Below are 15,923 nucleotides of genomic sequence, written 5' to 3'. Positions count from 1 at the left end.
CCTTCTTGACAGAACTTGCCAGGCTGATACTTTTTGACAAGTCTTGACAATTCTAAAGGGTTTTTTGCATCTTTTATACACAATCTTCTTCACACTTAATAATCTGTGGAGGCAGTTGATTATGTAAATGGACAGGTACCTCCATAAAACACGCATGTGCAAACTACAAATAGCCCTCAATCCCATCCCTGCAAATGGATGCAAGGTTAGGGAGTGGGACTTATGACTGCTGATATCTTCTGCCTTTTACACCATGGCCAAGAGCCTCTCCAGCAAGGTAAAAATCTAACCCAGGAAGCATAAAATACTGGAAGTTATGCTGCATATATATAAAATACTAGTTTGTCCCCGGATGGAACGTTGCGACCAATTCTGGGCACCACATTTTAGGAAGGAGAAAGCTTTGGAGAAAATACAGAAGAAATTTTTGAGAAGGGCTCAAGGGATGAGAATTACATTGCGTAGGTGAACTAGAGAAGTGAGGCTGTTTGCTTCAGAATAGAAAGTTAAGAGGAGATTTGTTATAAATATACAACTTCATGAAGCAGTTAAATAAAGTAAATAAACAAAGCCATTTTACAATAGCTGAAGGGTTGAAAACTAGAAGGCATACAGATTTAAAATAATTGGCGAAAGAACTCGAGATAAAATGAGGCAAAACGTGACATGAGTAACGCACTACGTGGGGTAGTGGCTATACATTTGCTAGTGGCCTTCAAATAACAATTATGTATATACCTGAAGGAATATCAGCAAAATAATAGGGTAATGGAACTAACAAGGTTATTCTTCGGCAGGGCTTTTGGAGACTCGATGGATGAAGTCACCTTTCTGTGCTGTTATTTTTTGATGATTCAGTGTTACCAATTGCTACATGAAGAAAGAGCAAGATTCATTTTGTTTACCCTTTACTATCCTGGAGGTCGGATGATATCATGGAATTGTAGATTAGTTGTAGCAATCAATTTCTATCTATTAGTATAACAATGAACCCACTCCTAAGGAAAACCCCAGTGTAATGTTTGAAGGAAAAGGGTGACTACCGCACAGTAAATAGTGACAAAAGGTATTTATGATAACTGATGAAATTCCTATGACATGACATAGAAATGGAAATCCAAGCCCATGTACATCAACATTTACTGGCCCTCCACCACAAAGTTGTGGAAAAGTTTTGTAAAACATGCCAAATGATGGAAAAGCCGCAACATTCAATCAACCTGGTACCTTTAATTCCCATACCAGCTTTTGAGGAACCATTTAGTAAGGTGTTAGTGGATTGTGTGGGACCTTTACCAAAATCAAGATGAGTTATTCTTACAGGCAAATGTATAAAGTATAGAATATTCCAACGTCTGTTTTTCTGATGTTCTGTCATGTGTGGTCAAGTTACTAATCATATAGTTGTCTCAGATGTCTTACAGACACAGCTGACTCAGGAGGAACAATATTGAGACATTCCTCCAATCACTCTTCTAGAAGAACAGATAGATTTTACCCTGAATTTGACAAGGGAGTTTTTTTTTCCTGAAATGGGAGAGATCAGCTCACCAGCCCTTCTGTGTAGACTTCTTGTCTTCCTAACTGAAGACCAGATAAAAACCAAAAACTCTCCAAGCCAGATTCTGTTCAAAACAACCCCAACAATGTTGTACAGAAATATCAAGCAGTTCTCACCAGTCATGCAATTTGTAGAAAGCCTTGTTAATAAAATCTCTTGTGGTGCAGTGGTGTTGTCCCTACCTCTGGACCATAAGACCCAGGTTAAAGTCTCACTTGTTCCAGAGGTGGGTAATAATATCTCTGAACAGATTGATTAGGAAAATACCTAAAATCTCCCATGTCCACATTGACTGTTGATGAGCTATTTTAAAGAAACCACTCCAAGTAGTTTTCTAAAAAAAATTGAAACTAGTTCCTCTATGACATATTAAATATTGAAGTGTCTTTATAGCACTATATATATGTACTAAGTTGACATATTTATAGCAGTTAAAATTGCCATTGTGAGCAGCCCACTGGCACACTATGTGAAGAAGGTCTCCCAAGAAAAGATGCAACATAGAAATTAAACATTTTCCACGTGAAGTAAGGAAAAATGATTTGGTCATTTTTGCCTCACTTCCTCAGATGTAGTTTCATCAAGGTGTTGTGTAAGCTTTGAACTTAGAGAAAACTGGTTTTGCAGGATTTAATGATGTTGGGGATGGGGTAGCTGAAGTATATTTATGATTGGGATGAAAATCCTAACAATCCTCAAATTTCAAGTGTTGAAATAATCAACAGCTCATACTGGTACTGACGTCCAAGATCTTCAGAATGTTTGATTTTGACATCATAATATTGTTCTGATAAAAGAAACATCATAAATCACTTTTGCTCTGTGAAACAGACTGATAAGGTTTTCTCACAGAAGGATTTATGATTAATTATTAATAGTATTTGAGTATTCTGAATGCCCATTTAAATAGTTGCCTATGTCGTGGCACTTGTCCATACCTGTAATGAAAACAGAACAATTTTGATATACTGCTTTGTGGGTCCACACTTAAGCAACCAATTAATTACTTTAAAACATACTTGCTGTTTGTTGCTTACAAATTTGTGTTGTACTCCAAGCAAATACAACATTGAATTTATACTCAGCAGGCCCCACAAATAAATGAAGGACTAGATAATTTATTTTGAGTGGTGTTGGTCCCAACAGAACTATGAGTATAATTTAATCTTTTCAGCATGATAATGTTACACAAACAGGTTGTTTAGATAACATTTGTCTTCCTTTCAAAATGAATTAAGTGGTGACCTAACTGAGGGCATAACTTTAAAATTGCAAATTATTTGAAAATACTGAGAGGATAGAATCAGGTCATTAGGTGTAGCAGGTCCATTTTTTACAGCTATACAATCAGGAGTTTTTATCAGAAAATATTCTTTCAAACAAAAGTTAGAGATCTCCCTTTCAAATATGCTGTACGTACTAAGACAATAGCAAATTTCAAACTGAGATTGATAGACATTTTGTAAGGGTATTAAAGTTTACATAACCAAGTCACGAAGACAGAGTTAAGATTCAGATATTGAATGATGCAGTAAGCTGAAGAGACTGAATGGTCTTATTTTATTAATATGTTCCTACGTTTCTTCCTATTAGAAAGTACCCTGTTGATCTGACTAGTGGAACTTACTCCATGAATTTCCCTATTAGTTACTAAGGCTTATGCTAGAGCTACAAAATGCTGATGTGATTATCTTTTTTAACCTTTGTTGAAATAATTTTTACTGTTTGTATTGAGGTTCAGAATACTATATAATATGAACAGAGACCTTTTCATTTGTTTGTTTCTAACTTATAACTAGATAATGTAACAAAAACAGAACTTGTTGGAAAAGCTCAGCATCTGTGAAGAAAAAATCAGAGTTAATGTTTCCTATCCGGTGACCCTTCCTCAGAACATTTCGGTCACTGGACCCGAAATGTTAACTCTGACTTTTTCTTCATAGATGTTGCCAAACCTGCTGAGCTTTTCCAACAATTTCTGTTTTTGTTCCTGATTTACAGCATCCGCAGTTCTTTCATTTTTTACTAGATAATGTAAATTGTGTTAAAACCTGGTGTATGTGACTTGTGCATGATTCATTCTGGCACAAATGCAGAATGTGATCATTGGAAAATTCCACAATTTAAGACTTTCAGAATGAGCCATATACCCAAGATACCCACTCGCACAGAAAAAGTCTGGAATCTAATTAAAAGAGGTATACTGTATCTGTCATATGGGCTATACTGGATTACCAAAATGTTTTAGGATATTCTTTTCTCCTTTTCCTTATCCCTTTGTTCTTCCAGATCATTTAGACTTTCATTCTTACAAAGTATATTAACTTCTGGATTTTCCTACCAAAATGTACATCTCATAAAAATTTGCCAATTCCTCATCTATCTTGCAAGTTTATTGATATCAGCCACCATTTTGTCACAGTCTTCCTCTATATTAACTGCAATCCTAATCTGACATTATTCTCAAATTTCAAAACTGTTCTTTCAATTTCCAAATCTAAATTGTTTATGAAAATTGTAAACAATATTATAAATGGACCCAGACCCAATCAGTATGGAACACCACATCGTACTATTTTCCAGTTAGAGTAGAAGGGACAGTAGCAACATGGATTCAACATTGGCTGAGGGATAGGAAACTGGGAGGAATTGTTGATAAATTTCATTTTTGGGCTCCAACGATGTTTGAAATGGAGTTCCTCAGGGGTCCGTTTTGGGACCCTTGTATTTCCTGATCTATATAGATCAACTCTAGGTCCTAACGTACAGAAGACAATTTCAAAGTTTGCCAAAAAACACAAAACCTGGAGGCACTGTATGTTGTGAGGAGAACAGTATAGGTCCGAAGTGAGTTGGAGAGAGTGCAGAAGAGACTTACAAAAATGATTCCAGGGATGAAATACTTCAGTAATAAGTAAACATTGGAGAAGTCGGGATGGTTTTCCTTGGAAAAGAGAAGATTAAAAGGAGATTTAATAAAAGTTTTCAAAATCGTGTTGGGTCTGGGACAAAGGCGAAAGGGAAAACTTGTAGATGGATCTAGAAGCAGAGGACGCAGTTTTAAAGTGTTTTGCAAAATAAGCAAATATGAGGGGAGGAAAAGCTTTTTTACATCAGTAATTAGAGCATGGAATGCACTTCCTGGATGTGTGACAGAGGAAGGTCCAACTGAGGCATTCAAAAAGGCATTGGATGGTTTTTTAAATAGAAACAAAGTGCAAGGGTGTGAGGAAAAAGCAGGAGATCAGCACTAAGTTAAATTGCTTAGGGAGCCAGTACAATAATATGGGCCAGATGGCCTCCTCTGCACAGTAAATATTTGGTGGAATAACTATCTTTAACACCTATGTTTTATTTTCTGTTATGTAGCCAGCTTGTTATCCATTCTGCTATTTCTCCCGTGAGTCTAAATATTCTAACTTTGATTATGAATAAAGGCTTCTTGAAATCCAAATATCTGGCATCTAACCTATTACACTTATCTACATTTTCCATCACTTCTTCAGAATTTCAACAGGATTAATCAAGTGTAACCTTCTCATTTGGAATTGATGCAGACTAATTCGTATGATATTTTTAATTTGTAGATATTTTTCTCACATAATTTTGAGTATGGAAACCACTAACTTGCCTTCCACTGTGAAACTAATTGGTCTTAAATTCTGTTTTTCCTCTTCATCTTTTCATGGCTCATATTGGTGTGGTATTTAAGATAAAATATTTTATCTTCCTTTTACTGCTAAAGAGACAAGAATGTGGTCAAAAACAGAGGAATTTATAATGGGGAGAAAGGAAATGGCTAACAAACTAAATTCATGCTTCACTTCCATCTTCACAAAGGAGGACACAAAGTATCAGTGTCCAGAATAAGTACCAGAAATGATAGAAATGCAGGGTTTAGTGAGAGGAAGGAATTGAATCAATTCTGCATTAGTAGAGAAATTATGTTGGAGAAATTGATGGGATTGAAGGCTGATAAATCCCTAGGAATTGTAATCCACATCCCAGAATACTTAAGAAAATGGCCCTAGAAATATGGATGCATTGGTGGTATCTTCCAAGATTCTTTAGACTCTGTAACAGTTTCTACAGATAGGAGGGTATCTAATGAAACCCCTCTATTTAAAAAGGGAGGTAGAGAGAAATCAGAATTTGGACCGGTGAGTCTGACGTCGATCATGAGAAGATGCTAGAGTTCATTATCAAGGATTTTATAGCAGAGAACTGAGAAAAGAGTGACAGAATCAGACACAGTCAGCATGGATTTACAAAATGGAACTTATGCTTGACAAATCTACTTGAATTCTTCAAGGATGTAACTAGTAGACTTGATAAATGGATCTTTTCCTGAATGACAGGCAGTGACTAGTGGGGAACCGCAGGGATCAGTACTAGGACCCCAGCTATTCACGTTATATGTTCATGTCTTAGATGAGGAAATGAAATTTAATATCTTAAAATGTGCACATGACACAAAGTTGGGTGGAATGGTGCGCTGTGAAGAGTATGCAGAGATGTACAGTGTGATTTGGACAGGCTGAGGCAGTGGGCAAATGCATGGCACATGCAATATAATATGGATAAATATTATCCACTTTGAGATTATCCACTTTGGTAGCAAAAATAGCAAAGCAGATTATTATTTGAATGGCTGTAAATTGAGAGAGGGGAATGTTCAATGAGAACTGGGTGTCTTCGAGCACCAGTCAATAAAATTAAGTGCACAGGTATCGCAGGCAGTAAAGAAGGACAACTGTACATTGCATCCTCTCGCTATGAAGGCCAAGTACAGGAATAAGTGTGTCTTGCTGCAATTATACAAAGAATTCGTGAGACCACTCCTGCAATGTTACCTCCAATTTTGATGTCCTTTTCTGAGGAAGGATAATCTTGTTACAGAGAGAGTGCAACAAAGTTTACTAAATTGATTCTTGGATGGCAGAACTGAAGTATAAGGAAAGATTGAGTGGATTAGCATTCTAATCACTCAATTTTAGAAGAATGGGGGTGGGGGTGGGGGTGGGGGTGGGGGTGGGAGTGGGGGAAGGGACCTCATAGAAACCTGTGAAATTCTAACAAGATTGGACAGGTTAGATGCAGGATAGATGTTCCCTCTGTTGGGAGTCCACAACTAGGGGTCATAGTTTAAGCAAAAGGAGTAAACCTTTTAGGACTGAAATAAGGAGACATGTATTCACCCAGAGAGTGGTGAACCTGTGGAATTCACTACCACATAAAGTGGTTGAGGCCAAAACATTGTGATTTCAAGAAGGACATACATATAGCTCTTGTGGCTAAAGGAATCAAGGGATATTGGGGAAGGGCAGGATTAGGGTGTTGAGCTTGATGATCAACCATGATCATATTGAATTGCACAGCAGGTTCAAGGTGTTAAATGGCCCACTCCTGCTCCTATCTTCTATGTATGACTATTCTAGTGTCTGTAGTAATTGGAAAGCCTTTCAATAGAATATAAGTCTTATAGTGCTTAGTTAGAATAAGCACTAACTAAGTTAGTGATCTTTAATAATAGTTTCCTGAGACATATTATTTAAGTTGTTCCAAATTATATAAAACACACAATATTGTACCAGTCATTTTTAAGACTCCAAGATATCACGTTCTTAATACTTGTGCAGCAGAGTTGGTGAATAGGGTTGCAGTGTCATTTTTCAATGTCAGCTGTCACAGTTAGATCGGGGAAACCACAAGCAGTTTCAAGAAAAGAATAGTATACAATTTTTGAGTCACTGCAGAAATGGATCATGACATGTTATTTATTAGCATTGCCATATATCAAAGATTACTTTGTTCAAATGAGATAGATAATGGTACCAACATTTACAAGAAAAGCATGAATTTTGTATTTACAATCAAATGTATTGCTACTATAACAAACAGAGACACATTTTAAAGATGGATTAAAGATAACTGAAACATTGTACTGCATGTCATTTTGAGATGCTAAAAACAAGTAGTGCTTTTCACAAAATGTTTGTAGTCCCAAATGAAGCTCTGTATAAATTAAGGCTACAGACAATTCATTCTATAAGTTAGTTCTTTGAAGGAGGAAGGGAGCATTGACGGTTTTTTCCTGTGGAAATAAACCTCCAACCATCATACTTGTTATAATGCCTAGACTGTTTAATATTTAGACCACTCATACTTAGATATTTGATTTAAATGTTTTTAGGAAAATATCAAGATCTGCTTTTTTATTCAACACAAAACAGTAACACATTTTTTCTCTAAAATCTCTACAGTAGAAGTGGCTTGCATTGAAATTTTGCAGATTCTGGAATCTGTATTGTTCTCATCGTAAGCCTGCTTTCTCCCATGATTGATGTGCAGCAAGTAGAGAGGATAAATACATTCTTCAAAGACAATCTTTGCATAACCGAGAGAAGGCAGTGCCTTATCTGACAGAACACATATGCTTTTATGCTTCTCAAATCTAAGTTTGAGCATCAATCACGACTGTTACACATTTTGAAACTTTCAGAATTTCCATTACTATTTTTAATAGTTAATTTAGAATCATTAGTCACAGTGCAGTATAAGATTTACAAACAGTAGAAGTTTATTTTTTAAGTGAATATTTTAACAGATATTTCTGACTGAGCATCTCCTCATTGTTGAATATCCTCTTCAGAGATTTGGGTTCTTCCCGAACAATACAAAATTATACTGCAGATACTAAAATACCATAGGATTCAGGGAGGTAATTTATATGTCAAGAACAACATGAATATCATTGACCAGATTTTGCTGGAGAGGGCTCCTCACAGCATTCCTAGCTAATTAGGTTGGTTCTTGCCTATTTAACATAGAAACATAGAAAATAGGAGCATGAATAGGGCATTTGGTCCTTCAAACCAACTTCACCATTCATTATGATCTTAGCTGATCATCCAACTCAATAGCCTGTTCCCATTTCCCCCATATCCTTTGATCCCTTTAGCCCCAAATGCTACATCCAACTCTTCCTTGAAATCATGTAATGGTTTGGCCCTGACCGTTCTTTGTGATAACAAATTCTACAGGGTCACCACTCTCTAGATAAAGAAATTTCTCCCCATCTCAGTTCTAAATGGTTTACTCTGTACCTTTAGACTGTGACGCCTGGTTTTGGATCCCTCCGGTTTTGGATCCCCCCCATCATCAGGGACATCCTTCTTGGTTTTAACATTTTTTTGTCCACAAATTTGCAGCAAGTCTGAATTGATAACAGTGCAGTGATGTCAAGAGGACCTTGGTGAACAATGGGGGTGGTAGGGTATTTCCTTAACTGAAAAACTGAAAGGATAGAGGAAAAGAAACAGGAGTAACTAAAACGGGTGATGAATTTATGTGGGTATTTCAATGTCAAGTCTGGTACAAACAGCAAAATAAAGAGAGGGAATTTTGAATATGTATAAACACTATGCTTATAATTATTTACTTTCTTGTCAAAAGAGGATAATTGGCAGCTGTTAACAATCAAGGCACAATTAATTATTGATGGGTATTTATACTATTACTTCCTAAATAAACATTCTTGGCAGTACAGGCCTACTGATATTTGTTTTGGGTGGTTATGGATTCAGAATTGGCCCAGTTCAAATCACTTTGGATTTTGAATGTGAATGATAATAAGCTAGTTTTTCTTTACGGATTCCAGTACACTTTTCCTAATATTCAAAAAATTACAACATATCCTACATAACATGACTTTGCTACAATGCAATTTCCAAAAGTCCAAAAAAGTAACCAATGATTTAGCAGTATTACTATACAAAAATTTTACAGCTCTCTCATAGCAACTGTGGCCAAGAACTACCAAATGAGTTATGTGTTTAAATACTGTTAGCTTGTTGTTAGCATTTCCTACTGAAAAGTTAGTTGAAGGACAAAGGTTGACATTTCTTACTTTATTTATGTTTTTCTGTTTCCATTACATTTTAATTACTTTGTAGCATGTTGCAGTCAAAAACAGTACTCCTGCCTATTTGAAGTAAGTATGCATTATGAAATGGCTTTTCATTCAAACCACACTTTTACAAATACAAAACCACAATCTGCGTTCAATATGTGTTTTATTTATTTTCATGAATCACCACCAGGACTATATTCCTATAAAAGTGTTCAACCCAGTCTTCCAAGTAATGTATTATTTGGTCTATAAGCAAATTGACTTATGTCAATCTTAAATTAAGCAAAGTGCACTCTAGCTATTGAATGGAAGCAGCATCCTTGTTCTGTTATAGTGGGATATTTCAATCATCAAGAATTATGGAAGTTGAACATCCAAAATTACCATTTCTGCTGACATTCCTGGCATCTTACATTAATGGAGCTCTTATGCATAGGAAATGTTTCACTCAAACAGTTATTTATCAGGCAACAGGTTGGCATGCTCTGCCAGTGGATCATCTGATAGGCATGATATAAATCCTACAACTATCTAATCTGAACTTGAAACCATGCTAATTAATTGACCTCTAAAAATTGGGGAAAAAAAACACAATACAAAGACCAAAGAGAACAAAGAACAGTTAAGCACAAGAACAGGTTCTTTGGCCCACTAAACGACATGTGATGCCTTTCTAAACTAAAAACTTATTGCCTCTGTACGGTCTGTATCCCTCTATTTTCTGCCTATTCATATATCTGTCAAGATGCTTCTTAAATGTTGCTATTGTATCTGCCTCCACCTCCTCTGGTAGTGCATTCCAGGCACTTACCATGCTCTGTGTAAAAAAAAACTTGCCTCCCACATCTCCTTCAAACTTGCTCCCCTTTTACCTAAAACCTATGTTGCCTAATAATTGATACTTCTATCCTGGGAAAAGACTGACTATCCAATCTATCCATGCCTCTCATAATTTTGTAAACTTTTGTCAGGTTGACCCTCATCCTTCAATATTCAAGTGAAATCAAACCAAGTTTGTCCAAATTCTCATACTTAATACCCTGCAAACCAGGCAACATCCTGGTAAACCATTTCTGTAACCTCTCTAAAGCTTCCACATCCTTCTGGTAGATGGTAGATGATATTAATATGGTGATAGATGTATAATCCTTAATTAAGGATTGGATGAATGGCTGTATAAATATGAAAAGCAACCAGTCAGTAGGGTGTGAGTTTCAAGGAGTGTGGTTAATTGTAATAAATCTCTCAGTAAAAGTGTAGGCTTGGATTCAATTCAAAAACATTTATCTTCTAGTGTGTAATATTGGTAGTAGAGGATAGTTGAGTCATTATGTAATAGTTTCAGGGTATAATTATTCATCCATTTTCTGAAAGTGAGCCTTCTGGTCAGTGGAAAAATGAAGTAATCATGTGGATCTGGATTACTCTGTACCAAAAAAAAACCCAAAGGATAGCATTAGCACTTTCGGAACCATTCTGAAGCAGGATAATGGAATTCAGTCGATTATATGCAAGATTGTATAAATTTCATTTGAAAATTACCCAATCTTTATGGACATTTATGTTATTAGACTATGCCAAAGAATCAATAGAGTTCTAGTTTTGATGGGAGTTAAATTTGTGGATAAATATCTACTGGGTGGGGGCAGGGTTTAGGTCCCCAGAACATTATCTGGTTCTCTGGATTAACAGTGCAGTAATAATATCACTTTGGTACTTCTGCTTTCTTAAAATTAAGCTGCCTTCAGTTAAAAGCAGATGTTGCCATGATTTAGGGGCAGCTTTCAGGTATTTTAATAACATAGGTGGCTGATTTTATTTCTGGGGTGGGAACGGTGAATATTAAAACATTGTCACAAAGGGACTTAAAGCAGAATTCATAATTAGATGTCAGACTTCTGGGGTTGTTAAGTACATTGGACTGGAAATCAGACAAAATGGATCGAATATCACTTTGCATCAGCAATCTTATTTGAAAACCCCATTGCTGTGCATCAAAGTACGGCCTTACAAAAATATGCAATAGCTTCCAAAACTGCATTAGATGAATTGCAAGTCTAATTTGACAGCTGAATTAACTGGGCACTAAAATGAGGTCAGTTTCTAAAGCATTAGAGTTGAGTACAATGGAAGAATCTAAAAGTGGAAGATATCATTTGGGTGAACAACATATAGCAAAAAATAAAAATGGAGCATTGTGTTTTGAAATTTCCATCAGTGAGAGATGCCAGGAACATGAAACTTCTTGTTTTTAGTGATGCTTCTTATGCAAATCTTTGTGATGCACTCTCAAGTGCAGGAGAGTTTATAAATTTTCTTATGGGAAAGGGAGGTAAATGTTGTCTTTAGCTTGGAAAGCTATAAAGATCAGAAAAGTAGTGAAAAGGTATCTCAGCAGGAGAAACCCTTGTTCTTGATGAGGAAGTAGAGATGGCATTTATCTTAGCAAAAATATTGAAAAAAATTTAGAAAGGGATTCAACAGCAGTACCCATTGAGTGCTACTTCAATATCAAGTCACCATGGGATAATGAACATTCAACAAAATGTATGAATGAAGAAAAGACTGAGAATTGATATTGCAATTTTAAAACAAATGGTTGAAGTGAGCATAAATCTCCAAATTAAAATGGATGGATAGCAAAAGTCAGCTAGGTGATTGTTTTCAAAGAAAGAACCAAGTTCTAAGAAACGGTTGGACATACTAGAAAAAGAATGCTTGGACTATTAACATGCAAAGAAAAAATATATAATATATTGTCATTTTGTATATTTTGTTTGCTTTTGTATTATTGTTATTGTGGACTGATTTATTTAAAAAGCGAAAAAGTAATCTTATTATCTAATATGGTCTGAAGGAATCCATGAAATCTAATGCAATAAAGGAACAGGTGATAGACGTATAATTAATGGTGTTGAATTGAATGAATTCTTGAATAAGTGAGGTAGTAATCGGGGGTGTGAGTTTTATGGATTGCAGTTAACTGAAACCAAGCTCTCACTAAAAGTATGGCCTTGGACTTTGTTCAAATACATTTACGTTTAAATTTATAACATTTAGATCCAAACTATAGTCACAATATAACATCTCAGTTTTATTTCACGGACCAATATCCATGTGTTAAATTAGGCAGTAAAAGACTCAGACATTTACAAGAGTTCTATTGTTAATCTGTAGTTTGGTCCAAACATCAGTTTCTACCTTTCCCTCCTGGATACTTTCTTTGGCCAAAAGCCAATTCCCAAATATGAAGAATCCAACTCTTAGTATTTTCTAATCATACGGTACAAAGATGTTACAAAACACACCTGGAGCATGCAGGACTTGGAACTCCTTTCAATTTCTGTACTAATTGTGAATCTGTCTTGTTTAATTTGTGGGCCTGCGTAGCAACATAAAATTAGGTAAGCAAATTCAACAGTTCTCGTGCCAAGTTTATCTCTTTAGAGACAAGAGTCAATAAAAATAAGCAATAGAATATAAAAAAATATAAATTAACATACTGACATAAGGTGTTGGTGGCTGTAAAATCAGGACATGTTAAGTATATGTGAAAAAGCTATTTTCATGACAAATAGAAATTAACAAGTGTTGGTAGCACATGTAATATCTGAACTGATAACCCTATCTAATTATAATTTACAAATTTTTGGGAGTTTCTTGGATGCCACATAATATGATTTCTTAAAATTATAATCCACTTATATAGATTTCACATCAACAATGATTTCATAGTCACACCTGTAAAAATCTGTCTATTCGGTTTAAAGGCAGCATTGAATTCGCAATTTAACATTAACCATACTCTTACTAAACTATGTGTAAATAATGTGCCCTCCAATTTAATCTCAGTATTTAATCATTGATCTGTAAATAAATAAATGCTGTCACATCCCAATTTTCACAAGTCTCGGCTTTGTTCTATTTTACATTTTTTCTAGTTTGTACTTCCTTTACAACTTTCTCTTCATTTTTATTTAGATTATTTTACTATATTTTCTTTCCTGATACTTACTCTTTTTTTGTTTCCTTATGCATACTTGCAATGTAGCTGGCAGTCTGAGTGCTATTTTTGCTTCTTTGGAGCAGTGATTCTGCATTATATACTGTTGTGGTAAGTCAGCAGTCCATTAGCTTCTTCAACGATTTGTTTGAGTAAAATACGTAATTTATTATTTTTATTATAAAAATGAACTATGACAGTGTTCCAGTCAAACAAGTTAAATATAGATTGAGTATGTTTTCATTTCTCCGATAATAAAACAATGTAAGAGTCTGACCACAATAAAACTGATTCATTTGTGTTTTGGTAACTTAGACTATTTTAGGACTATAGCAGTTACAAGTGCTACAATCAATATTTGTGTGCAGGCAGTTTATTTTTCATAAGCTATCAAATGCAATGTGCCAGTTTTAATCAGGGTTGCAATTCACATCCATCGGCTGATATTGTTTCTTCCCCCTTCCAGCATGCAAAAAAACTTGGAATATATAGAGATTCTGCATTATAATTGTTTAACTTCTGAGCAAAAATGGTTGACAGCTTTTAGCAATCCACACATTATTAACAATATATTTGTACCAGTAATTACTAGATTTAAATTTCTTGCCAGTATAGAATTTGAGTATTCCTGTTGAAGCTGATTGCATCTTGCACTGATTAGAACAGATTCAAGGAAAAAAACATTTCGAAGTATGGTAGTCTTCCATCCGGACTGATGAGTGCAAGATGAAAAGCTTTGACAATGTTGTCTCTTTTCAGCAATACTTACTTTATGTGATGAGTGTAATGGCCAATTCATGTGCAAATACAACAATCTCCTGAGGCTTCTGGAAGATTAATGGTGAAGCAGTGCAAATCAACTGACAATTTGTGGCAATTTACAATTCATGGGATCTCTTGCTTTCTACAACTTACCTACAACTTTAATAACAACATGCATCATTCAGACCTCTCTATTTTTCAGTAAAATCTGGTAACATGTGTTTCCAATAGTAGAGCAATTTGAATTCATAAAATAAAAGCTACTTGAGGCCAAATCTTGAAGTAAACCGTCTATTTAACAACACAGGTTACTGTACACTTTTTTCGTTCATGGGATGTGGGCACTGTTGGTTAGATTAGCATTACCCATCCCTGATTGGCTTTGAGAAGGTGATGGTTGTTATACACGATAAGATAAATACTTTTGAAAAGAGTCCAAATTCACACTTCGGTTGAGAGCGTTACTTCAGTTGATCACACTTCATAAAACTCACCCCACTGATTACTAGCTCCTCGTATTTGTACAACAGTCCTTACCCAATTAACTGTCAATTAATACATCCATTACTTGTTCCTTCTTTCATTAGGTCTCAGGTATTCCTTCAGACCTTATTAGATGGTAACAGTAGTGAGCTGCTTTCCTGAATCACAACTGTGTATGTGGTGTAGGTACACCTACAATACTGTTAGTGAGGGAATTCCAGTATTTTAACCCAGTAACAGTGGAAGAAATACTGGAATAGTGTGTGGCTTGGAAGGGAACTTGCAAGTGGTAGTATTCCCAGGTATTTGCTGCCCTTGTCTTTCTCGGTGGCAGAAATTGCAGATTTGGAGTGTGTTGTTTAAGGAGCCTTGGTGAACTTACATGCATTTAAAATCATGTACACTATGATGCCACTATGTATCAGTAGTGGAGTGAGTGAATGTTGAAGATGTTAGATGGCATGCCTATCAAGTAGTCTGCTTTGTCTTCAATGATGTTGAGCTTCCTGAATGTTGTTGGAGCTACACTCATGCAAGCAAATGGAGAACATTCCATCACACTCCTGACTTGTGCCTTGTAGATGGTGGATAGATTTTGGGGAGTCAGGAGGTGAGTTACTTGTTGTAGGGTTCCCAGCTGCTGACCTGCTTTTGTAGCCACAGTATTTGTATAGCTAGTCAGTTCAGTGTCTGGTAATGGTGATCTTAAGAATGCTGATAGTGACAGAACTCTGTGAAAGTAATGCCATTGAAAGTCAAGGGGCAATGGTTCGATCCTTTCCTGTTAGAAAGGGTCATTGCTTGGCAGTGTGGCATGAATATTACTTGCCACTTCTCAGCCTAAGCCCAAATTTTGTCCATGTCTTGCTGCATTTGGACATGGACGTCTTCAGTATCTGAACAGTCACAAATAGTGCTGAACATTGTGCAAAGATCAGCAAACATCCCCACTTCTGACCTTATGATGGAGAGAAGGTGTTTGAAATGCCTGAAGGTAGGGTTAGGACACTGCCCAGAAGAATTCCTGTGGCTAGGTGATGAAATCCAACACCCACAACTATCTTCCTTTGTGTTAAGTATGACTGTAGCCAAACAGAAAGTCGTCACCCTGATTCCCATTGGCTCTAGTTTTGCAAGGGGTCATCAATGCCACATTGGTCGAATGTGGCCTTGATATCAAGGGAAATCATTCTTACCTCATA

This window comes from Rhincodon typus, chromosome 25, assembly GCF_021869965.1.
Source record: "Rhincodon typus isolate 14 chromosome 25, sRhiTyp1.1, whole genome shotgun sequence".
NCBI classification, from domain to species: Eukaryota; Metazoa; Chordata; class Chondrichthyes; order Orectolobiformes; family Rhincodontidae; genus Rhincodon; species Rhincodon typus.
Note: the sequence above shows the minus strand (reverse complement) of the source record.